General features: G+C 35.8%; 1 protein-coding gene across 2 annotated transcripts in view; it reads left to right on the forward strand.

The window, feature by feature from the left end:
* Positions 1–14,657: 14,657 nt before the first annotated feature.
* The window catches only part of LOC129792178 (uncharacterized), a 34,665-nt gene continuing 22,684 nt past the window's right edge, over positions 14,658–26,638 (forward strand). Inside the window, exon 1 of one of the 2 annotated variants that reach the window (XM_055830989.1) lies at positions 14,658–15,153. The gene's annotated coding sequence lies outside the window, so the exon portion shown is untranslated. The remainder of the gene's footprint in view (positions 15,154–26,638) is intronic. The other variant, XM_055830990.1, reaches the window with a different exon arrangement.

The following is a 26,638-nucleotide window of genomic DNA, read 5'->3' on the forward strand; positions in this document are numbered from 1 at the left end:
TATGGGTTGTTGTATCCCAAAAAGGTACAACCGACTTTCTTATCAATTATTGATTGTGTTTTATCAAGACTAACAGAAGGCTTCTTCTTATATGGCGACACAACCGAATCATTGCTGAATGCCTTTCGTATTTACATTACATCCATCTTAATGTCTTTCTCAAAGCCTCCCCCCGCGCGCGTCTACAGGAGAAATGTTAAGATGCCGTCGTTCCCAATCCTCTCCATGGCCTCGGGTGCTATATACTGCACAAGGAGAAAATGGCAGAGACAAGATGAAGAAGGGGCGGGGGGGGGGTAACATTATGAGTAAATAACCCTGAGGAAGAGTGAGTGTGTGAGTCACTCAGGCTGGGAGGAAGTTCCCTCCGTTGCAAGTGTTTATCTCAAACATTATTGGAAATGATGAAAATGATGATAAATTGAGGAAGTAGCGTGGATGACTAGGGATCCTTCCCCCTTCCAGTCCGAAGCTTCCTTACAGTCCCCCCCCTAATACATAAGGATATTGAAACAAGGGGCGAGAAAATGGACTGTGGTGATGGATAGAAATGGAAAAGGTCTGTGAACTCTTGCCTCACACATTTCTCTAAAATCTCCGACGTTCTTCTGCTTTCTTACTTTCATGTTTACCACCACACCCCTCATCCCCCGAATTGTAATGGGTCAGAAAGCTCCTTTCCCACCCCATGAAAAAAATACAACGAAGATTCGCAAAAAGGAGGAAAGGAGCAGTCGTGATGAATTTCGGGACATGTTGATGAAAGTTAAGTCGTGCGTTAAAAATTTACACCCACCCGCTTCTTTAATATTTCTCCTTTTTCCACATAATTACTCTTTGTATAATTTTCTTTCGTTATTTCTATTTTTAATTTTATGTCCTTCACTTTTTATGTATTTACTTTTCACGAGAAAACTTCTCAAGAGATATTAATTGCTCATAAGTGGGAAGAAAAATTACTTGAGAAGAAAAATTAGAGAAGTTCAAAGTTCAAAGGGAGTTTTTTTTATCACAAATTAATTTTAGATAGAATATTTTGGTGGAAACTTTAAAAATCAGTGGGTTTAAAATGAAAAGCTAGGAAAAAGAACGTTTTTACGTTGATGTCTCTGAAAAATCATAATTTTCCGCTCATTTTTTTGATCAGTCATGCTAATCACTAAAAGTTGTTAAAAAAACATTCTTTAAAGAATAATAATTTTATCTAAAAAAAACTATTTCCAAGAGAAAATCACTTGCAGGTTTTTTCCTATTTTAGTAGTCATGCTAAAAAGTTACAAATGAAACACAACTTTTCAATTTATTTAAATATATTCACTGACTTTCCTTCATCCATGAGCACCATACATAACTTTTTTCTTTCTCGAAATGAGAATTTATCTCTTAAAAATATCTACAAGAGAGGAAATTAATGTTTTAAATGTCAAATTGAAATTAAAACTGAATTTACTTTTGAAAATGAGATAGGAGGAGGTGGAAAATGTCTGGTGTCTCGTGGTTTTTGCAGTGAATGATGAACCACAATCACATAAAAACATAACGATGAAACAGGAAAGCAAACAGGAAAACCATAATGTCATGTCTGTGAGGACGAAGATGATGACTTTTCTCTTGGTTTTCCTTTTCCCAAAGCAGTACAGAGATAGCAATTAAAAATATGGATTTTTTCCTTCTATAAAAGCAATTACTGTCTCTTCGGTCTCTTTCATTGGTTTAATTTTGCGCGGAAATATCATTTTTTTATGTTATTCTGGGAGGGTTGGGTGGGAGGAGGTTCTGAAGGAGCAGGTGTAAGAACACAGCTAGGACTTCTAGTTAAGAATTTCACTTTAATTGACCTTAAATTAACGAATAAATATTTAAAAATCATCAATTTATTTCCTAAATTTTGAACATTTCTCACAAATTGTCCCTCCTACGAGATTCAGGTTTCATTCCAAAAATAAAATTCAAAGAAAAGGGCGAAGGAGTAATAAAAAGGCAACCTTTAACGACTCAATTAAGCTCACAAACCCTCTTGCAAATTTAGTAATTGAACAATTATGTGAAATTGCGACATCAACACACAAGATGATGATGCTTCTATCGCATCTTGCCAATCTCATCTATCCTCCATCCATATCATCCACCCCCAAATACACAAAAGATGTGTCAATGGAGTCATATAGATCATCCACACTGTGTTTGAGATTGAGGGAATCCCTGTGGGTAGGGGTGAGTGTCATTAAAATAAAACGGCTACGCATATGGAGGTGGTATGATTGAAAGAAGATGCGCCACACAGACATACCTTGAGGGTGCTTTACACCGTATGCGCGGGAGGGAAAACGGGGAAAACAATTGCGATATGTGCGTGCCTGACACTCTATTATCCTTCACGGTGTGGATGAAGGAGATAGAGAGGAAAAAATGATGAGAATTCACGGAGGTTGATTCATTGCGGTGAACCTTTGCTGTGTGGATAAAAAGCAAATGAATCCCCTTTTTTCCCATTATGCAAATTCACAATCTCCCCCCGGAGGGACGAAAGAAAAAATCCACGAAAGCACAAGGATTTTCCCGGGGAAAATGGTAAAATATATATCTGCGAGTGTGCAGCTTTAAAAGGAAAATTCTTCAAGTTGAAAATCGAGCAAGAAATTTTCTTTGGAATGTCTTTCACACCCCTTTTTTATGCGGACGGGATCTCCTTGAAAGAGCTTCCATGACTGTCGATTAATGATACTTCCTGCCCAATAAGGATTCCTGCCGTCTTCGTGATGACTCTGTCTCCCTTATCACTCTGGCAAAACGGAAAATATCCGAGAGAGACCATACCTCTCTGTGGGTACAAGAGACGGGGTGGGATAAATGTGACGACATTCAATACTCCTGTGAAGAGCATGCGGGAAAAGCAAGAGGAAAATGGAGAAAATCATACATAAAACCCCTGAGGAGGGTCACCACTTCCAAATAAGGATGAGAAGTGTAAGTTATACCCATAAAATGGGGGAGTGGATTGAGAAATGTTCTGTGGAGGACTTTTCTGTATGTTTGTGTGGATTTCTGGCCCATGGGTTAGCCACATATTTCGGAAATGATTCTCCTCAGATTGCTTCTCATCGTTCTTCACAAGCACTTCAAAATCCACCCAAGAGTGGGTGGGTGGGTGGTCACTTTTGAGTCATACAAGAAGGGTCGCAAACAATTGAGTTCAACACTATGTGGGACGAAAAGGAAATTCCGATAGAAACTTTAAAGAAAGCTCCCTTATCTTTTGGAAAGAAAACTAATTATTAAGCACAATACATTGATTGGAGGTTTTCAAATACAACAATAGAACCCAAAGAATTTTCTAAAAGAATTCTTTGGGTTTCACTCGTTTGTAGATTTTTTAATCCACAAAATGTTTTTTTTTTTGTCAAATTCGTAGGAATTTCTTCATTAATTTTGCATATTAATTAAAAATTGTGCCAAAACTTTGAAATTAAATTAAAACCCCGGGGTGTCCTTATTGTCAAAAAGGCGGGTTTTCATGAGAATCTCCCTATGGGGTAGGGATCTCTATATTCTCTGGGAGAGAGAGAATGTGGTGAAGAACAAATTGCACACCCCCCAAATTCTCATCCAACCACCACAGTTGAGAGATGTGTTTGATGTTGGTCAATGTGTGATCCAATTTTCTTTCAATTATTTATTCAACTTAATAGCATCTCTCAGCCACCATCGACATCCCTTCAACGATGGAATTTCATTACGACACGCCACTTGGGGAATAAATCTCGGTGTATGTTGTGCAATGCATGATGGTGGTATTCTGTGTCATCGCATCAACTAATCCCTCCCATTGCCACCCATCCTAAACATAAATTGATGTTCCTCTCATTCATACCCTTACAGCTAGCAAGCATCCCCTCATCCCTATCCATTTTCTCCCGGCGTTGCTTTAAAAGCAACACGCGGGAGGGTAGAAAAATCATCAAAAATTCAAGTCTCATAATGCAAAAAGTTTCTGTATATTGCCGCCCCAAAAGCTCTGTGTTGTGTATGAGAAAGCGCGCGAGATCGACACCTCAATGGAAGATGTCGCAGTAGAGGAAACACCATCAGCTCATCTCATAGCCCCGGATATTTGAGAAATTTCACCCAATTTCCTCGAAAAATGTCTAAACAAAAACACACACAGCCCACCCCCAATGTTGTCCCTCCTCTGAGGGAGGTGAGAGAAGATTTATGTACCAAGTCGACGAATGTTCAAAGTCCTATTTAAAAGTAATAAAACCACCCCCATACTCGGTGTAAAGAAAACTTCTCAACCTGTGGGACTAGAGAGTGTTACAGAAAGTAACTGAAAATAATATAAATTTTGATTACTAGAAGGAAAGGGTGTCAGTGACGTCATTATTTGTATTATTTGATAATTTGAATTTTTGCTGGCATTTCCTGGCTTATCCGAATGGAAATTGTAGCATTTCTTTGACGATTAACTTGATTATCAACTCGATAGAGGAATTTTTAGATTAAGAAGAAAAAATTAAAATATTATGCAAACGGTACCCTCCTTTATATTGAAGCTTTTATTTCGGAAAATGAACGTGAGATCATGATCAATTCTTCAATTGATCTAAGTTGAATCAAATTTTTGAATTATCTTTTCCATTAAACCGCCAAATCATGTTTCCCCCTTAATTTTTGACATTTACTTAGGACTCATTTTTATTTTATTTTTCCTATTAATTATAAATGAGAAAGGCACTTTTGTTATTAAAAAATTGTATTCTAATGGCGCTTCATTTAGGCTCCCTCCGACACACAAACTTCCCATTAGTTTCGTCTGGAGGTAATCCTCTATTCTGTGCGGTGTTTTCAAGGTTATATTAAGAATTTCTTTTTTACTAAGGGATGGTCACGTTATTTTGGAAACTCGGGGACTTTTAATAGCGATTTTCAAACCAATTTTGAAACCAAAAATTTGAAATTTGCTTGCACTCTTGTTAAATGGTCAAATACTGATAAGAATTCAGTATTTTGAATTTTGAAAATTAATTTTTGTGCTCAAAAAAATTATTTGAAATTCTCACATTTTGGCCATTTTGTTCCTGTAGAGTTTCCAAAATAACGTGACCATCCCTTAGATGTAAAATTGTATGATTTTGTATGCACAGTTTCGAGTGAAATAAACAATCTATCTATCTATCTATCTTTCTTAAGCTTTTCCCTAACATTTTCTCGCATTTTTCTGGCACGATAATTTAGTGCTAAAGTTCTTGAATTATTAAAATAATTGTTGTTCTCCATTTTCCAAAGCTTCTAATCAAATCATTTGAATATTTTAAAATTCAATAAACACTAAACAGAAACAAAGAAAGTTTCTTGGCTATACATAAAATAAATTTTACAACACAATTCATTAAGCCAATTTAGGTGTGAGACACCCTGTGACTGAGAAGCATTAAAGACATAGAGGGGATGAAAGAAGGAAAAACTTTATGAGATCCCAGGCGGTTGTTGTTTCTCCATTTCTTCAAGTTGTTGTATCCCGAACCATTTCAAAATTTTCACCGAAGGGCGGAAGGGAAGGAAAACTTCTTAAAAAATATGTTTGGGAATTAAACTTTTTTCACCGCCGTCGTCGCATGCGGCTCTCCACGGCAGAGCCAACGTTCAAGTTAGTGTGGACGGAGGACACGTCATGGATCGTTTGCATGCCACGCTAGATGGGATCTTAATTGACCTTCAGGGGAATTATTTTCCAGTAAATATATCGCAAAACTTCTGGCTTAAACTTATTGGAAAAATTTTCTTCGTTGAAAAAGAAACGTGAGAAAGGGATAAGATGAGTTTCTCTGTGGTTAGCAGGTAAGCTGTCAAGACTATGTGAAGAGAAGCTTTAGGATCGTGGCAATGAATAGCGTGAATTTTGTGAAAGTTTACAGGATAAACTTTTGCTCAGAATGCTAAAAAGAAAATCAACAAACCTGTCTGGTATATAGCTTACGGCTGAGATTGTAGAGCGTTGTTTATGAGTTGAAAAAAAAAATAATAAGCTAAAGTAGACCGCAGGAGGTTGAAGGTTTTGACAAAGCCGAAGGTTGCGGAAAGGGTTTGGCCAAAAAAGGAAAAACTTTGTTGTTTATCCGTGTGGGGGAATAAAAAACACAAAGTCCCCTTTCAAGAAAATTCTTCTCACTCTCTCCACTAAAATAGGATACGAGAAGGACATTTTGTGTAAGAAAAAAAAAGCTCTTGCAGTGGAGAAGCACGTTGAGAGAGTGACTGGATGCTGTTTTCGTGGTTGTGAAGTAATAAATTTTCAATTTGTCACCTTCACATAACTGAGAAAGCCACCACATACAATGTTGATACCTACACAGCTATGTAGTTGCAGTGGAGTCCCCAGGTGCTTTGCCCTCCCAACATACACACATACCCTGAAAAGGCGTTCTTGTTTCAATGCTCACCCCCCAACATGCTAACTCCCCCACCCCCTTTTTGTGGATGGAGAAAAATTGCGAAAAACTCCCAGCATGAAAATGCAGTTCCATTGGTTTTTATGCACACCCCAGTGTGCAAGAGAATTCTTTTTCATCCCCTCTCAATCCTATAGCAATGGGGTCTGTCTCTCTGGGAACTAGCTCTGACAAATTGATTTTCACCCACATTTTTGTGATTTTCCACGAAAAAAAAATCTCTTCCACAAATGCAAAAAGGAAAAATGTATATTTCCAATTTTTGCCCAAAAACGTAAATCATGACAATTTTCCATTTTGGGCACACATTTTGTCGTGCAAAAATGCGAATAATGGAGGATGATGGGGTTGCTTCGACAGCGAAGGTGGCACTAAAGAATGACACAATGTGCTAGAAAAGAGGGTAGAAAATCCAAAGAGAGAGGGTGGGAAATGTATTCCATTTATACGTAACAATTTGATGGAATGTTCGACAATATTAAAAAATAGAGAAGATAGATACATTGCGAATACACGGTGTACCAAAATAAATGTCGATCAAACTTTTAGAACTTCTAAAACTGATTCATGAAGGAGAAAAATGTGAAATATGGAAACTTTTTTAGCTCTAAATGGTACAGATATTTGAAGCTTTTAAACTTTCTAAAACCAAAAAAATTTTTAATTAATAAAATTCAGAACAAACTGAGCAAATATTTCGATTATTCGCGTTTTTTTGGTTTTATGTTCTCCACATTTTTGCTTCGTGAAAATTTGACTTTAAAATTTAATGGGAAAAGTTCTCTCTTTTGCTTCTAAACATCAAAAAGCTCCCACATCATAAACTTAAATTGCCTCTCTAAATTCACCTGAATTTTGAGGGGCATTTTTCATTATTTTTTTGTCCTTCAAAATCCTCGTCCTTGTGGGGAATTTATCAACAACAAAAAACCGAACCACTGAATTAAGTATCAGAGGTTTTTTTTTCTTTTTCTTGTGTGTGTGTCGATTCAAAAGTAAGAGATTTGGAGCTTTTTACCTCAACCTCCCGCAATATTTCTGGGAGGAGTGTCGTCTACCAAGGAGAAGAAAAAAGCACACAAGACAGAATATCTCTTGTCGAGTGATGACTGTTGTGATGTCCGGGGGATTTGGGACACAAAAAACATCACAAACACACGCACAAAAAAATCATCCACCCTTCCCTGGGTGTTATGTGCAGAGGGAAAAAAACATGCGAAAAGAGCAAATGAAAGAGGCACGCGAAGATGAAAAATCTTACATCCCTCTTTTTGGTACTACCAGAAAAGTGTGGGGAGATTTTGCACACAGAGAAAAATCGATTGACACAAATCTCAAAAGCGTGTGGGGGTGGATCTTTCAGGGGGAGAATGGCGAGACAAACACACCAAGAAACAATTTCCCAATTGACGGGTAACGTTGAATAAGAAGAAAAGAATATTGGATGAATTCTGTCGAATCTCAAACTCTTTCTGCGCTCAAATTCTTATATTGGGGGCGAAATGGAGAGAGAAGGGGGTGACGTAAGAAAAAGAAAAAGAAAAATCCTTCACTTACCGATAACCCCCGCAGATAATATTCCTCCGTGATAGATGATGTAGCCTTATTTTTTCCCCTTGGTGTGCCTCATTGAGAATTGTTCGTTGAATAATTTTCCACTTCCACCTGTAAGGTGTACAGCTCGTAAGGGAGTCTCCAGTTTGGAGCTATATGTTCCCCGAAACTAAATCGATACATTTTCTCCTTTTGCCACATGCAAAATGCATCGAAAGTAGCCCATTTTCATTCACAATTTACCCATCGTGTGCACTCAAAATGGATCTCCTTTGCACGTCCTGAAGGAAAAAAGAAAGAAGCTCCAAGGAGAGAATTTCCTCCGAAGAATGCGGTGTCTGTGAAATGAAATGGAGATATTAAAACATTACGGTGCTATAAAGAAAATTACCTTCAGATGTTAAATTCTTATTTTATTCTACTTTTTTTCTCGCTAAAGTCGTTCTAACGGCAATGACCAAATTCAATTTGAAAGATGAAATTGCAAAAAGTAGGATAGGTGCAAATAAAACTTTACTTCAATTGGGGTGAATAGGATCATCAAAATATACTTTCAAAAAACCCAGGAAAACACGAAGTTGTGGTATAAATTTATAGCGTCAAAATAATGGGGAAAATCCTAAACTATCAATCATCTAAAATCAATACCTTGATTAAGGATTAACCCTTTTTTCCTTTATTAATTTTCATTTTCAAAATGAAATCAATAAACTGAATATTTTACTGCAAAAAAATTGAAAAATTGAGTATTGCAAATTTTTCTGCTTTTCTTTTAATATCTTTTCAATTTTATAGTGGAAAATCTTTTACACTTTCCACAACATATGACTGACTCATTTTAGTGTGAAATCCTCTAGCTAAATCCCCGCAAAAGAGCACGAACAGAGAATGTTGATGATAGTTTGCATTTTAACCTCGTTTACCCTTCAACCCCTGCTCTGTGTTCTGCTTTTTTCTTGCCTGCTAAAAAGCTCCGAAGCAAAAACTCATTTTGAAGTTTTTTTTTGCGCAAAACTCTCCCCCTCAAGGCAGGAATTCCATTTAGTTCCGCTATCCCGTGTGCGCGGGGGTGGATTTTAGTGCAATATCATCCGTGTCCTGGGCATCCTTGGGGAGATGTGCTGTACGATGCCATGTTCCGAAGTAATTGACAGTTTAGTGAGAAAAATTGATGGCACTGCTCACGCCATTGAGTTGTGTTTCCCAAGCATCAATATATTGAATTTCCCATTGAGCCATGATCCTCTTTTCCACGTACCTACTATATATGTACATTGGAAAATGAGAGGGTGAGAGAGATAGAGAAAAGTTGATTGGAAAGACACTCAATGGATGATGCTGAAGATACTTTGTGAGGATTTTATCACCTTCCTGTGTGATTTGAACACAACTTTTCTATCCTCATCACGGGGAGCGAGGGGGTTGTTGCGAAAATTTCTATCGCACTATCACGTATAAAAAAGTATAGAGATATGTAGCAATGGCTTACCCCCTTAGATTCTATACTTCTTCACATTCTTCATCAGTGCACTTGATTAATCTACTTTGCGACTTATTTTTTCCCCTTCTTTCTACCTTCCAAGTCCTTCGAGCACCAGGAGATTCTTTGGGAATTCGAAGGCTTGAAGAAGAAAAGAGGAGAAAAAATAGCAAGAGATCCCAAATGGATTAGACATAATGATGAGGAAGTAAATATGTATGAACGTGAATGGAGATGAAATCCATATAATCAAGGGCATGTAGTATTGGATTGTTTTGTGCGACAGACATTGAGAGAATAATTTTGAGGAAATTTTGTTAACAAACACGAATATGGAGGGAAATTTCAATGCGAAAGGAGAAACCAAATTAAAGATTTGCATAAGATGATAAGGATTACATACATATTTAAATTAATTAATAGCTAAAGGAGCTAAAGCTATTTTAAGGCTTCTTGGCCTTAATTGGAAGCCTAACTATGTTGACTTTCAATTCTAAATTTGAAAATCATTATTACGTTTTAAAGCCAAACTAAAAGGGAAGTTTAGTACGTTGCTTTCCCAAAAGATAGATCCTAAATGCAATATTGAAATCTTTACAAATTGCTTTGCAAATGTCCCCAAAGCTTAGGAAGTAATTTGTAATAATCAACCATGTAATATTGCCTCAAATGTGAATTGCAAGATTGTAGTATTCTCCCCAATATTCTCCTCTTAGTTGGTATTCTATTGATTCATCCTATGTTGTCCCCTCTTACTTATTTTCCACCTCATTTTCCCTCTGCTCGCATATCCACCTCGCAAATAGATGATGATGGTAAATGATAATCCACCGACAATGAGGGGATTTTCTCTATGGCCAGTGTCAATGGAATTATTCCTCTTAGTTTGTTCCCTGTCTGACCACCCACTCGCAACACCTTTTTCACCCATTTAATTGGTATATTTTCAGCACGCAATTTACCCTTCCATGAGCCTCCTATTCTCCTCCTCTTCCCCAAAGCATGGGAGAACCTTTTATAAATAATAGCTCCGATGGTATAAATGTGATAGGAAGAGAAAGGATATGCGGTGTTGGTGGTGGGTGAAGAAAAAAAAATGGCACGCAGTTAATAAGCGCAGGAAATTATTGTTGATCTTTAATTTTCCTGGTTTGGTATACAACAATGTTATGGTTGTATATAAATCTAAATGAATGTTCTCTCCCCTCGCATTTTCCTGCCTCTTTGCAATCTTCCACGAAATTACCATCCACTCTCCCGGGAAGATATGCGAGGCCAATGCCAAAAGAGAGGGAAAAAAAATCCCTATGTGTGGAAGATTGAGTGGAGCTCCTTTTTTGGAAAACGAAACGCCTATTTTTCCATCATTTCCTCTTCCTTCGAGCAATCCATTTCCATTTCGCGCCATCCTCTTTCACCCTGGGTGTAGTGTGTGCAAAAATTTTCATCATTTTCGGAGGCATGCAAAAATATTATTATTCATCAAAAGTCTGTGATTCATTGCATTCCACCCGACGCAAATGCCTCGATTTTCCACACGAATCGAGTCAATAACAATAATAATAATCTTTAACCTTTTCGCTCTGTGCGCCACTTTTCTTCAATCATCCCATCATGCGTGAATTTTCGTCAAAACTCCCCAATGCGGAAGTTCGCTCCACATCATCAGAGATATGGGATTCAGAGAAAGAGAGAGAGAGCCACCCGAGCTGTATTCGTATTGACTGCGGTGGGAGGTGTTGGAAGGAATTTTCGAGGGTGATTTAGAGCGAAGCTTTAGCTATATATGCAAAATCATGGAGAGCTTTCTCCCCTCGCAAAACTACCAACGAACGTCTATTCCCCCAAAGCCCCCCGCCTTTGTAAATAGCAGAGAAAATAAAATTTCATTTAGTAAAAAGCTTTGTGAAATATAACTGAGATAATCTTTATGAGATTTGTTTAAAAAATAAACTAAAATCATAATTGAATTTTTAATAAAAATGATTTAGCCAAATTCCTCAGCATAATAAAAATGTTCATAAAAAAGAACATTAGTGAAGTAATTTTGGGCAATGAATATTTTCTGTTGTGCTTTAGTGCATAGGTAAATTGCTATATAAAAATACATTATACCATGTTGTAAAGCCGTTAAAATGCAATAAACCAAAATTATTTACTAAAGTTAAAAAAATCCAAAGTTTCATCACTTTTATTAATTTTGCAAAATATTGTTTTTTTATTACTTTTAGTTAATTATAGTTTGTAAAAATTTTCAATTAGTATTTATTGGTTTTTTTTATAAAACAATAAAATTTTCATGATTAAAAATTTCTTTATTAGAAATTTCCTTAAATTTTCTTAAAGAAAACTTTGTGGTTTATGAGAGAAAGATTTAAGGTAAATTTCATGGATTTGCGCTTATTTTATCCCATCATAAATCCATACTCAATCTTTGGAATAAGAAATTCTTTAAAATCTCTCCGAGGTTATGCATAAAAGTGGGATGATGGGTGAGAAGGAATAAAAGCTCTCACAGCACAGTTGAAATTGCAGTAAAATATTCTTCCATTTTATGGATGATGTTGGAAGAAGATTAATGGGAAAATACAATAAAATCTTATCCTCTCATCCCATATATTATATACATACATATATGTATGTACTTCCTGTGTGCGGTATGAGAAATATTATTGTATGTAGTTTACATTGCGATTGGTCCCCTTTTGTAGATTCTTCGTTGTTCACAGATAAATTTCATATAGAATGCCCACACACACGCAAATTCCTAAATCTCCATTGTTCTTTGGCTTTCTCACACATTTTCTTAATTATCCACCCCCGTATAATGTAATCGACCTCGTGTGTTTTGAACCTTCTCCCCCACCTCTCCCCCATGCGAAACACTCCGCTTTCAGGAACATCCCATTAGTACGCTATGCCTTCTAAGCACAAAAGCATCCTCTTGTCATCATATTAGCTATTATTTTAAACCATATACAAGCTCTTTAGATCACCCAACCATTGTTCTCTCATCTTTTGCTTCTCTTTGGAATTCAGACAACCCTCCTATATGCTATATACATGCTGTATGTGTACTGGCACATTATATGTTTCAAGAGATGATGCTTCCTCCTTGGAAGGAGCTTCCGTCCTTTTGCGTTTGAATTTCAATTGAAATTGATCCTCCTACGCTCTCAAGCAAAAATAAAGTTCACGCTTTTGCCTAAATTTTCCAACCGAAAAAAAAATCACCCCTTTTCATAGCATTCAATTGCGTTGTGTGTGCAAATTTACGCAAAACCACCCCTCCAAAAACCTCGTCTAAATTAAAATCCAATTTGCATTTAAGCATTTTGGGGATATGTAAATGCTCTCTGTTGCTTCGTACAGCAGTAAATGAATTCTGGGAAAATAAAATGTAGAATGTGGAGGAATTTCAATTGATTTAAAAAATATATAAACGTACATACATAGGTGTATTGTACTATATAGGATAGAATATGGATTAAAAGCTGCGCTATTTTGTATATTCTAGTACCTTTAGTAGTGGTTATTTTTATAAAATTAAGCTACATACCTACTGTGAGAGCATTTTACAGGCTTGTTCAAAATAATGGGAATTTTTTTCTGTTAATTTTAATCAGGAAGATTTTTTTGTTGACTCAATTCACAGAACTTCTCTGACTAACCGTGTTAAATTTTAACAGACTTGAGGATCTTTTAAAATTAATTGAAAAGTACGTCCTCTAGAGCCAGCGTTGTTAATAAGACAGAATTTCAACAACAAATATTATTTCCAAGAAAATTCACAACGTTCTAGTTTTTGCATCCAATTTAAATTTTTCATGTTAAGAAAAGTCACGCAGAGAATTTGCAAGAAGAGAAATGAATTTTCTTATAGATCCCACACAATTGATACATTTTACATTTTCAAGTCAGCTCAGGGGAAGCGAGAGAGAGAGGGACAGAATATGGATGATTTTGCAGTGAGATTAAGCAGTTGTGTGGCACATTTAATCTTTTGCTCCCAGCTCAGTAGAAGTCTTGGTCACTTAATTTCCTTCTTCTCCAACTGCCTCAGTTTGTTTGTCGTTTTACCATCTTCTTCGTTTCTTTTTCGTTCTCTCTTGTTTCTTTTTGTTGTTGTTGTGCTCAACATTCCTCAACTCAATTGTATATGAATGATCAAGGGAGAGAAAATCTAACATGGTGTTATTTAATGCGATATATTCTTTGTCCCCGGAGCACTAGAGTGCTCAAGAGCATTTTGTGTTGCATTTCTCAACAGAGCTACATCCTAAATGTACATTATTTCGACGAACGCATGCTCTGTGGCGTCCAGAGGACTCGCCCTGGTATATTCAACTCCCACGCACAGGGAGGCTTTCAGGGGACCATGTTCCTTTTGTTTCACATCCTCGCATGCAAAATTTATTCCAGATGGGCCTATATGATGCATTTTGTGTGCCACACAGGCTAAGAGGTCGTGCCGACCCATTGTTTTAATTCAACTCTCCACCATGGTGAAGGAGAGATGTGTAGTGGTAACGGAGATGCCGTATCTAAGCATAAAATCTCTTCCAGTGGCTGGTTTCTTCTGGATCTGGCTCTGATTACATATTATATATGTAGCATGTACCACACCAATAAATGGATCTTTCTCTCTTTCACTCGTAAAACATAGCCGGGGAGATTTTATGCTGTGGTCGCATCTTTGCTTCCAGTGTTTCTTATGTGTTTGAATAAAAGCAGAATACAACGAATACCATAAAAAATCAAGGAGAAAAGGAAAGAGACTTTGTAGTTTGCTGGTTTTTTTGGAATTTAATTTGAATTTGAGTTTTCCTGCCTCTTATGATGAGAAGAGAAAGGCTAGGTATTTAGACCGAGAAAATTAATCAGAATTACAAACATCTTGATGAGAAACGAATGAAAGATTGAAGAAAAGTTAGATTTTCTTTTCAAGAATTATTTCTTCCTAAAATTCTGCAAAAACTTCTTTCATAAGCTTAAAGCAACTTTCTTTAAAATTACTGAAAATCCTTACCAACACAAGTTCAACAGAATCCTTAAGACTTTAATTTTCTTTTTGCAAAACTGATCATTTACACAACGCAGTCATTTAACTTATGCATTCAGCGAGTTTGAGCAGTAACAGTGAAGCACTGGTTTGTTTGCCAACGAACGAAAGACGAGGAGGGACATGGAGGAGAGGTAAAGTGTCTCAAACATCCAGCAATGCGAGTTCACACTCAATTCACCATCGCAGTTCAAATCAGTTTACTCTCGCGTTCGCAAGGCAACACCAGCTTGTCTCTCGCTAAATCTCGCCTCAAAGGCTCTCCAAGAATAAATCATTAATTTAATACTTTTTTTGAGGAAGAAAGTGGTGCTCTTTAGTGTTGAGTGTGCATAATAATTATTGAATTTTCTTTACAAAAAAAAATTTTGTGTGCTTCAAGAGAGTGTTGGAAGAGTTTCCTTTTTTTGTGTGTGCCAAAAAGAAGGGGTGAAGTGTTCGGTGTTTTGAGAAAATAGATTGGAATCTTCTGCAACCAGTGACCACCCAGATTTAAAAAAAAAAACTCCCACACACTCACTTAGAAAGAAAAAACAGAAGATCCCTTGAAAATCTTCTTGATAACTTCTTGTGGACTTTTCTCATCGAATAAGAAGGATTTTTTCACGGTAAGCACTTTTTCTCGCGTGTTGAACATCTTGAATGCCTCACATCATCTCAAATGTCTCAAAATGTCTCGAAATGTGAAGAAGCAGCAGTATGGGGGACGTAGAAAAAATGGGAAAAGATGCAAAGAAGAACATGAAAATAATTGAAGCAAAGAGAGGAACATGCGATAAAACTTTGAGTGTTAATGCGATAAAATGGTTTAGTGGAGAGAAAGGCTCCCGGAGACTTTTTCTTTGTCTCCCCATCTCTTCTAATTTGCGTGCATCATGATCTTGTTTTTCGCACAACCAGCAAACTGAGCGATAATGCAAATTTCTTGAAAATATACATATAAACATATGTAGCTAAAGACATTTTCTATGTACTGTGAATACATAATGATGGAGACCTGCGAGTTTTTCACAGTGTAAAGCACTTTAAAAAGGTGAAAAGCTGCATTATGTTAGCTAAGTAAGAAATAACTAAACTAGCTTCAAACACCGGTTTTCCTTTTTTTTAGCTAACCACCCCTCTGGGAAAACTTAGCAGTGCAAAGAGCAACAGCAAAATTGCGCTCAAAATGTTTTTTATGTGAAATTTTGATTAATATTGCGGCAATATGCTTGATATTTTGCAATTCCAGATAAGAAAAGTCTTTCGTCTCAAGGAAGCACATTAAAGTTATTTATAGAAATCATTTCAATACGGGTTGTTATAAACAACATTGGTGTGTAGTTTGATTAAATAATTTTCGTATAATTCAAATACTTTTCTAAATGGGAAATTGTAATAGGTAATGTGCTTTAAAATAATTTTTTTTGCAGAGAATTTTTTGTTGAAAAATAATTCTTTTGCAAATCAAGAAAGGTTTAATTTAATTTTATTTTTAGAGAAAAAATCAGAAAAAGGTTCTGGGTTCATTTTATGTCGCAAAGGGGGTTGAAAAATAATTTTTAAAATATGCAAATGCTCATGATAAAAAATGTGGGTGGTCAAAATGAAACAATTTCGAGAGATTCCATCCCTTCAACTTTGCATATTCATGGACGAACCACACTCTGGCTATCAACAGGAGTCCATAAAGATAGGAATTTTTTTTCTATACTACCCTTTACCCAGGAAAATGGGCAAGTTAGGCAAATTGAGATTGAATCACGATATGCAAAGGACAATGATGGCGGGAAATCATGAGAATGTCCTTCTCAGGTTTTTGCTGCCTTTGGGAAATCCCTTTTTTTGGGGGCGGCGGAGAAATCCTTCAAATGAAAATGATTAAAATCACTTGGCGAGAGATTTCTCTCTTATTCCCCCCATTGAAATATGCATGAATTTTTGGTATACTTTACTGCCAAATAACGAAATCCCTGCGGGAGGGTTGAGAGATCACTCGCAAAAGGCCATAGGGGGAGGGAGGGTGAGTGCGTCCTGACGAGACAAGAAATGAAAAATAAAAGCAAACTTTCCACTCACGAAATAAAAATTTATCTCCTGAAGGGCACCAAAAAAGGCAGGAAGGAAGTACAACGCGAAGAGATTAGAGGGTGAGATTTTTCGTCCCTCTGGCGCCTTTCTTTTTCCTCCACCAAAGAAATCCTCTTGGCGCACCCTCGCTGTGGGGATTTGATGCTCTTTGAATTCACAATGGGAGGCTTGCATGAAGTTTACTATATACATGTACAGCAACTTTTACCCTAAATATTCGTAGCTTTTTCTCTTGTTTTAAACCGCGCAGAGGGAATTTTAGTTTCGTGAATGAAAAGTTTTTTTCTCCCAGAAATTCCATGGAAAATATTTTGAGAAATCTGAATTATGTGAAGAGTGAATAAAAGTGTATGAGGTGGTTTATAATTATTTTAATTCTACATATTACAAAATAAATTTAAGATAATTCTGTATAAAACAATAAATTCTCTACTTTTGAAATTTTAAAATAAACATATTTATAAAAAGCTTCGCTGAACTTTATAGTTCATTCTGTAGGAAGAAAAGCTCAAAGATTTTTCATCTGCACGTGAACTTCCCATTTTTCCTCGCAATTTTTCAGCGAAAAGCTACCTCATAGTACTGGAAGCTCTCACCCTCTCCCGCAAAAAAGGTCAAAAGTAAAAAAAAATTGTCAAGATAAAAATGAAAGAATATTTCATTGAGTTTTGGGTGTGTGTAGAGCTGGGAAATTGACTCTCACATTGGGGTTGCACAGGTGAAAGGAATTATTTTCTTTCAATTTCACCTGCTCCCGTCACAGTCAAATTCTATTTCCGCCATAGTCACTCCTATTTTTCATTATGTGCGCCCATGTTACATTTTTTTTTTCGGCGGAAAATATATATCGACGGTATTGTATGCCTCGCAGTAAACATACCACTTCAACAATATGAAATTGCTTCTGTGCGCGAAGGGACTTTTTTGTGTTTTTCTTTTTGCCTTTTCTCGGTGTGCAAATTAAATTGTCAACGAGATATCTTCAGGAAAATTTCTAGGAGAGAGTGGGGTAATTTATGGAGAAACTAAAATTGAAATAAAAATTATTCTTTGAGAACATTTTTAGGGAATAGATTGTTAAAAGAAGAGAGATATTAAATTATCTTATTAAGTGTCAAAGAAAAGAAATTGTTTAAGACCCTGAGAAATGGGCAAAGTAACCCCACTGTTCTGTACAATTTAATGTAACTCTCCGTGTGCTTTATTGTAGGTGTATGTTGAGAAATTCTATGCAGAAGAATGGAAAGCTTTGTGAAGCTGAATGGAAAGTTGAGACTTTAATTATATTTTTTCTCACTCTGTACCTCACAGTAAATTCACAAATTACGATAAAATTCCAAGAGAAGAACAAGAATGAAAAATTACAAATTTAATTTGTATTTTCCCTCCACAAAAGAGCAACCAAAAGGTACTCTATGTAAGGGAGAAATCCATCTCCTACAATTTTTTCCTGACCTTTTTTTTGGATTTCGTTGTGAATGGCAATACGGGAGTAATTCCACATTCATCTCTTGATCTTGTGCGGAAAGAGGCAATTCGGGATGATATGGTTGTGTAAAGGAATTTTCCTCCACCACCAATCTACGGAGCACTAAAATACCCCCAAAAGCATCCCTTTCCTCGTCAAAAGAGATTCCAATTCAGGGAGTTATATTGACTGTATGAATGTGTATGGAAGTCAATTGCGAACCCTTTTCGTTTTTGTGAGGAAGCTCACCATCAGAGAAGCTTCTCGATATATTGGAATGGGATGTTGGGAAAATAGACAAATATTATGGAAGTAAATTTATTTGCACACTATATCGATGGGGCGACAACTATCCTTGCACAGGATGTACCCATAGAATCTCATATTTTTATTTTATCAACATCTAAACTCTCTAAATTCATTTTTTATTATGACTCCTCAAGAGATTTTCCTTCAATGAGTTTTTAAATTTCTTTTGTCCTTAAACAACTCTAAAAGGACTTTATAGATTTTTTCACCCTGTACAGTTTTACTCTTCAATTTGTATCCACCTATCTACATTTAGTCATTCCACCATGGTCCATTCCTCAATCAACAATCACTTGGGGGTTGAGGACAAAAAAAAAACTATCATAGGAAGAGAATATCCTTCCATCAACCCCTTTGCAGTATTATGTTTCTTCCTCTATCCATACTGTACTGTACTTTACTGCTACTGTACACTACTTGTAATGTATCGTCTCATCGATAAATATTGACGATATCGTATGCGAGCACTTAAGAGCAGCATATAGGAGACATTCATTTGGGACAAGAGAGTGTGTGGGTGGGGGTTGTGAAGCACTTTGGGAGAATTTCCATATTCGCCTGATTAAGTGCATGTTGAGACAACTTGTGCACTCCATGGCACAGTATCACTTCTCCGTGTGAGTTTCATTTCGAGCCTACATATGGAAAGCAATGAGAGAGCAATTGATGCCTGAAAGTGGGAAAAGCTCCAAGTGTGGGGAGTTGTGGTTGAATCTGAAAGTGCTTTTGGGGTGTGTCTAAAGTCTCGAGGATGGAACTGACTCATTTTATATTTATTTCCATTTCGAGGTGAAGCACAACACCCTGATTGATTACTTAAGCTTAAATCAAAGTAATTATTTAAAACTGTCTTGCAAACTTTGGTCTGTTTTGCCAATGTATTCAACTACAGACGAATTTTATTTTTGGCTATAGAATAATTAAAATTTGATTTATCAACTCTATTGCAAAATGATTGTAAAGTTTTACCTTGGCCCTGGAGAAATAATTCAAATCACTCACTTAATAAATTAGTTTTAGAGATAATTTTAATGAGAATATCATTCAAATTTTGACTGATGACTTGAATAACGATTGAAAATGGCATCTTTATTATGAGATGCATCTCATACCAAAAGCACTTTTTGATGAATTAATGTGACTTGCCCGTGCGCGAAGAACTTTCTAATGAGAAAACTCTCGCCTCTCCAAAGATACGACAGACACTCTGATTAATTAAAAAGACAGAGATTTTTTTTTTTTAACATAATTTTTCTCATCAACTTTTTTTCCTGACTGAGCTCAACGTGTCTTATGCCACACTCTCGCGCCATAATAAAGCTAAAAGCTCATCATTCATATTACATGATGAGTGTCTCTAAAGCAAATAATATCCTACAATGAGGGTAAAAATTATACACACCGCTCTTTATATAGAAATTCTGTCTCTTTTTTTTTATTCTCTACAATCATAAAAAAACGGAAGAGCTTTTTGCAGAATGAAAAAAAAAAGGTTTTTCCTTTGGGTGGAGGGAAGTTGAAAAAAAAACGCGAACATTTAGATGGAAAAAAAGCTTTTGGAGAAATGTGCGAGAGTCATTTTAATTAAGAAACAATTCAGTGTGCTGGAAAGTTTCTTCTCTCTATTTGCCTCGAGCTTTTTTTTCATCATGCCCTTTTGAACTTCGTTGTCATGTCAATTTTTCTTCAATTGAACAACAAAATTGTCACATGGAATGCTTTCTGGCTTCTGCTACAAATTGTCGTTTTGAGTGAACTATACATTCTACAACAATTCGAGAGAATGGTTTGGGGGTAGAAACCCAAAATGGACGTACAAGAATGAAAATTGGAAACATACCAGCAAAAATCATCTAAAAAGGACTCTTGCACTAAATTGGATACATTGTATTGGAGTGAGGCGGAAAAAGGATGGGACGGGGTGGAAGGGGGTGAAAGAATCAAGACAATTACAAGTTCAAAAATGAATTGAAATTGGAACAAAGTTGGTGAATTGTCTTCTCGTTGTGTAACCCCTCAACAATAGAGAAATCCAAAATGAATTTGTCATGGGTGAAAAGAACAAGGAAAATGAGAAAATCTGACGAGATTTTCATGTTCTTTTTCCGGAAGGATTCTCTGTGAGCTTTTTCGTGATTTTTATTCTAACCCAGCAGTGGAAATGGGGTGAAGATAACACAATTTAGGAGTGTCTGAGAGACGTGCAAACTTCTTAAGGAACATTCTTTTGCGTGAATGTAGTTTTTGGATATCTGACAAGAAGGAGTTTATGCGATCCTGTACAAGACTCACAAGACTCTTCATTCGAGAAAAAAAAATGAATTTATTTAAGTAATCTTTAAGATTATTTGTTGGTGAAAAATCAATAAATACATATCTTTGAAGGGAAAAGGGACATAAAGTACTTATGATTAACCTCCCACTTTGTAAATTCCATTAAATATGCTTCATTATAAATTCAAAAGGGAAGCTCTAATGCGATTTTAGCTATTGAGACCACGCACATCATCTCTCTCGAAATCTCCAAATGGAAAGCATTACGAATGCGGTAAGGAGCACACAGAGAGAGAGTGTAGGGGTGCATCAGTAAAGCAGACATAGAATTGATTGTGTGTGAAAATTTTGCATGAGGAACGTCCGCTTGTGGATGCGGGGAGGTATCCACTCGGAAAATTGTGGCTAACAATTCAGACAAGCCCACAGGATTTTAAACTAAAATTCCATTCTCATATCGCAAATTCTCTCTCGCTCTACGAATATATACTACTCACAGGAACTTCCCAGTTTTTGTGTTAAACTTCCAATGTACATATACAACATTATGTATACAAACTCATGTTTTCACATTTTAATTCAAAATGCACTTCTGTGGTCTTTTCCAACTGTTTCAACCACAAATTTAGCACATTCACTCGCATATCAACCCAAATACATTGCCCCGGACTTTTCGTGGTGAAGTTCAACTCCCTTTTTGTCCAGGACCGGGAAAACATTTCTCCTCTCTACCCATTTTTCCTCCCCTTTCACTCAAGCTTACATGAAACTTTGGAACAAAGCCAATTCGCATTTATCTCATGAAGAAAATAACGAAAAAAACGGAAGCAAATCGGAACATTTTGAAATTTTAAGCAATATTGTAAATTTCCTCCTCATTTTGTCGCAGCATGTGAATGAATATTTTAATTCTATCCTCTCTCTCTCTAGAAATATCTCCTTTTTTGTGTCGTGGGAGTTATGCTGTGAATTCTATTTTACATCACAAACGTATGGTGTGGGGATTTTCTTTCCTGTCGGGTGTAGATTCATCAGAAATGCAATTTATGGAAGATGAAGAGGGTAAAAATTTTTTTTTTTGCATATTTTATCAGTGCTAACAGGAAAAAATGTTCATGAGCAAAAATTTCTCAGTTGAAATTCCTCTAGGGGATTTTTCATCATTTTCCATACATCTTTTCCTCATACTCAATTCAACGCAATATGCTCAGAAGGTTGTCCCAAAAGTTTGTTTGTTCAGTAATAATGTGGAATTGTCATGAAATTTAAATTTAATAGTATGAAAATTAAGCTTTGCGAATTAACCTGCTGGCCGCCAAGACCTTGGAGCTTCCTTAGAGCGCCAAGGTGGGGTCGTTGAACGACCCCAAGAAGGAAGTCTATTTTCTCATAAACTATAAAACCGGGAACTGTCGGGTCACTACCTTTAGACTCCTTATATAGTCCTCTTGCCCCTTGTATCACAAATTCGCCACCCGGAAACACGCAAAAGAAGATATTAGGGAAAAACATTTTTCACTCATTTTTCACACTTTCTTCGTGAGAAATTTGCCACGAAGTTGACTGCAACTGCTATTTTTTTTCACTACTTCCCCACATTCCCCTCACTTCCCGCACCGTGATAAATGGCAATATTTCTCGAATATTCTTTATTGTTTTGCACATTTATATGCTTCTAATTATGTTTTATGTTGTTTATGTTACTTATTCGCGATAATTCTGACACTGAGAAGGTAAAGTGAGAAAGTAAACACAACCCTTCAACCCCCTTCAACCATATGATTTATGATGTGACTAACTTCATTCTGAGAAATTTTCCGCAGCATGGCCGTTACACCAATTTTTGAATTCCCTTCTTCTACATTTTCCTTAATAACTTTTCTTGTGGTGGACGGATTGAGCTGAAATTTTTACACAACCTCCTCAGATAACCAAAGAACTTATTTCCAAAAGATGGGAATGGTATCTTTTATATTTATTAAGTTATAGCACGAAATATAGGGCTGGGGTCGTTCAACGACCCCGCTTGGCGGCCTAGAGGTTAAATGAATGATTGAATTGCTTAGAAAAATAAATTTGTATATTACTTTTAATTTTAAAAAAAGTTAATTTACTTCTAGATAGTACAATTCTGATATGAAACAAAGCTTTTCTACGTGATTTTTATACAATTTTTTTTTAAATTTCTTTATGAGTGTGTGTATGCAGAAAATTCTTGAAAAGAGGATGAAAAGCTCCCGAAAGCTCAGAAAAATATAGAAAAAACTTATAGAAAATCATATAGAAAGTTTTTACTTCACATCAGAATTCAGCCACACAATGTACAAAAAACTAAAATTTGTCATTCCCAGAAGTAGAGTTCTAACGAATCTATCTAATAACCTACCTTTATTATACATATGTAGGTATATAAAATTCTGACGGCTTCATAAGCAAAGCTGGGTAAGAGGGTTGAGCTTCCCGGCGCTTTTCCCTGTGAGAAGCGCCAAAAGGGAAAAATCATGTTGTGAAAATTTGTGACAAAAAGTCTCATGAGAAATCATCATTAATCACGTGTTTGTGAGGGGAATATCCGCGTGAAAAAGGAGAAAAACAAGCGAGAAAAGAAGCACTTTCTGTGTCTAATGGCACCGTGAAAAGGCACTGCTTTGTTGTGATATTCATCAAAAGAGATTTTCCCTTCCTGGGGGTTGATTTTGCAATGAAGAAATCATTCGAATTCACTGGGTAAATTGAAAATCAACAGAAGAAATTTCTACAAGAATTTTAAACAAGCTGTACCTTTGAATTGTAATGGTACATAGTTTTCTCTACCAAACCAATTACTCTGTGAAATATAAAGTCTGTTTTCTTGAGAATATTGAATGAAAAATTCCAAGAATCTCCCAGGGAAAGGCATAGCGCTGTGTAAGGTTCGCAAGATGGACATAGAAATGGGAAGAAAATCCTTTCTGAGAATTTTTCACACTAATGGAGCTACTAAAAGCTCGCACAATTTTAATGAAGTCACAAAGGTTTAACTTTGACACTCACAATTCCACTTTTGTGTGCAAAATTCAAATTGCAAACCCCTTCCCTATATACAAAAGAGGGTTGGTGACAAAAATGGTTCCGATAAACATTAAAGACAGAGATTGCTGGTGCGAGCTTTTTGCCACAAAGAACACACACACACAAACATTTCTCGTGAACTTTTGGAGGGAAATTGTGTGATTTTCCTCTTAATAAATTTACTCTCTTCACCAAGAAAGTGTCACCGCAGCATAATCATATTTAATGTGTTTATTCTGTTGAATTTTCACACGTTAATTTTCCAGCACAAATAGTGAGCTAATTTTCATACAATTTGATGAAAAAGGGTGATCCTCTTTCATTGGATAAAATTAGTTTCTAAACAACAAAAGTTTTGTTAAGTGTTTGAATGCATAGTTAAAGCGCAAGATTTCGCAGAATTATATATTTTAACATTCAGAATATTTAAGAAAATTCCTATTTTCCTTTTTATTGTCTAAAATTTGTTTTGAAGACGATATTCTTAATATTCTGTTCATTAAATGTTTCACATGATGTAGTCTCTTTAATTTATCTTTAATCCACATGTAAAGTTATACAAAGATTTTTTTCCATATATAGGGATAAAAAAAAAACATTAAAAGCTCACCACAGCTTCTGGTCATATCAGTTTTTCCCACCATAAAGGGGAAAAAGTGAATAATGGGGTGAAGATTGGAAAATTATGGAAAAATTAAACTTTATTGGCATTTTTATCTATGAGGGTGGTAAAATTGAATTTTTACTCACGAGAAAATATTCATTTTCAAGGGGATTTTGCGGGTGTTATTTACACCCCCATAAGTTTAGGTCCAGATCACAAAATATCTATTTCACAAATAGGGATGTAAAAAGGGTGAGATGGAAAATACGACGCAATATTGTGTTCAAAATAAATTCTGCGAAAAAATATATTCAAACTAAATACGAGTTTATTTACGAATCTTTGTGGGTATCAGGTGTTTAAGGACCTTTTACGGAATTAAATAATAAAATATTAATTTTTAGATTCTGATAATGACTTAAAAATTAACCATAACGCCACTGAGATCCCAAAAACGTTGGCTTTTCGAGAAACTATATACCATCCGAGCATATCTATAAAATATAAATTGGTTTCATTTTTACCAGTATAGAACATAGTCAAAGAGAATGGAAAAAGAGCTCCGTGGCAGGGAAATTTGCAACCATTTTTCAACTATTTTCCCCATACACATGGCTCTCTTTGTATTGTACCTCTCAATGGTGAGGTTTTGCTGAAGAAAACATACACACATCCGCTTTAGATATAAAGTTTTTTTTTGTTGCAAGAAAAAATCTGGTGCGAGTATTTTCTCGTATTTTTTTGGGGCAAAGCACATGAAAGAACTCCATCAGTGTTTGTGGGATGTTTTGTGGGTACCAGGAGGTGAAAATCACTTATTCTCCATACCCCCAGTCAGAGTAGTGGCGAAAATGGGGGGCCTCCGGTTGGTGATGAAGAGGGAGTTTTGTGTTGTGAAGAATAGAGAGGAAATTCCGGGATTCCATGTGAGATATTTCACTATTATTCGTTCACTCCACTCTGGGTTTTGGGCTAAAGGACTATGCAGAGAGACGATAGAGTTCAGGAAAATGTAATAAATAATTTTTTTTACTATAGCCCCTTTCTTCCTCGATCCCTTAAGCGAAATATGTGCTGTATAGACTTTGCTCGCCATTCAATTTTTTCATATTCTCAGCAAAATATTCCAATGGATTTTAAAAGATTTTTTTCTTTACTGCAAAAGTAATATATGTATGTAAAAAAAAATCTCTTTTGGCAGCTTCCCAAAAAGGAATAAAGAGCCACATCTTCACTCAACTGCAATGAATGCAATTCTTCATCCCCTTCTGTATCCAATATGAATTTAATTTCTTCGCAATGCAAAAATTGTCTTCAATGCTATTTCGAGGAGAAATATTTTCCTATGAGAGTTATGCTTGCAAAATAAATTTAAATAATGGCCTCAAACATAAAAATTCCTACTATCTCGGAATTTATTGGAACACTTATATTATCGCAATGTGAGCCCATTTTGGAATTTCTACTCCCACCACCCATTCCTTCATAATTAAATCTTAATTTTCCTTCAGAAACTAATTCAATTATATATCAAGTAAATACTGGAGATTGTTATGCATATCATTAGAGAAGATGCAATTAAGTGGAGTAATATGGAATTAGTAGCATAAATGGGATGTTGTTATTCATTTACAATTGATTTGCTTTTGTAGCATAGTATCTCTATCCCTGTAACATCAATCACTTCGTCATGCCCACATCTCATTCATTTTAATTGGAAAGTAAATTTTACAAGAAAGACAAACTGATTTATGTATTCCACGAATTGCAAATCATCAAAAGGATTCTATTGGGTTTCCTCTCCTTGTGTTTATAGTATGTAGTAGCTATTCCAAGAATTCTCGGAGAGAATTGCAATATCTTTAGGGGGCGGGGAGGGTGGAGTAATTAAGCATTAGAGGAGCTATAAAGTAATATTATATTGGTTATTAAGGGATGGTTTATGTTATTTATTTGAATTTTAGTTGATTAGACTATTTAAGGGATCAAAAATAGGTATATACATATATTATCTTCAAATATATACTTCAAATAAAGCTTCTATATCTTTCTATTAAAATAATTTGAAAGTATAGTATCTCATTTTTGTACTTTTCATCTTCAGAATCTTTTTATCTTACTTATGTATGTACATACGTACATGTTTTACTTTAAAACTTGACTTCAAAAGTTCTTTCATTTTTGTAAAAAGAATTTCAACATTCACAACTATATGGTTACAAAGTAAAAAAATGCATAAAATACGATTGCAGTGAATGTAAGCAGGTTGCTCAATTTTTGCATTTTGCATCTCTATTAGATAGAAATTCCCTCTGAC

Source organism: Lutzomyia longipalpis, chromosome 3 (assembly GCF_024334085.1).
Source record: "Lutzomyia longipalpis isolate SR_M1_2022 chromosome 3, ASM2433408v1".
Taxonomy (NCBI): Eukaryota; Metazoa; Arthropoda; class Insecta; order Diptera; family Psychodidae; genus Lutzomyia; species Lutzomyia longipalpis.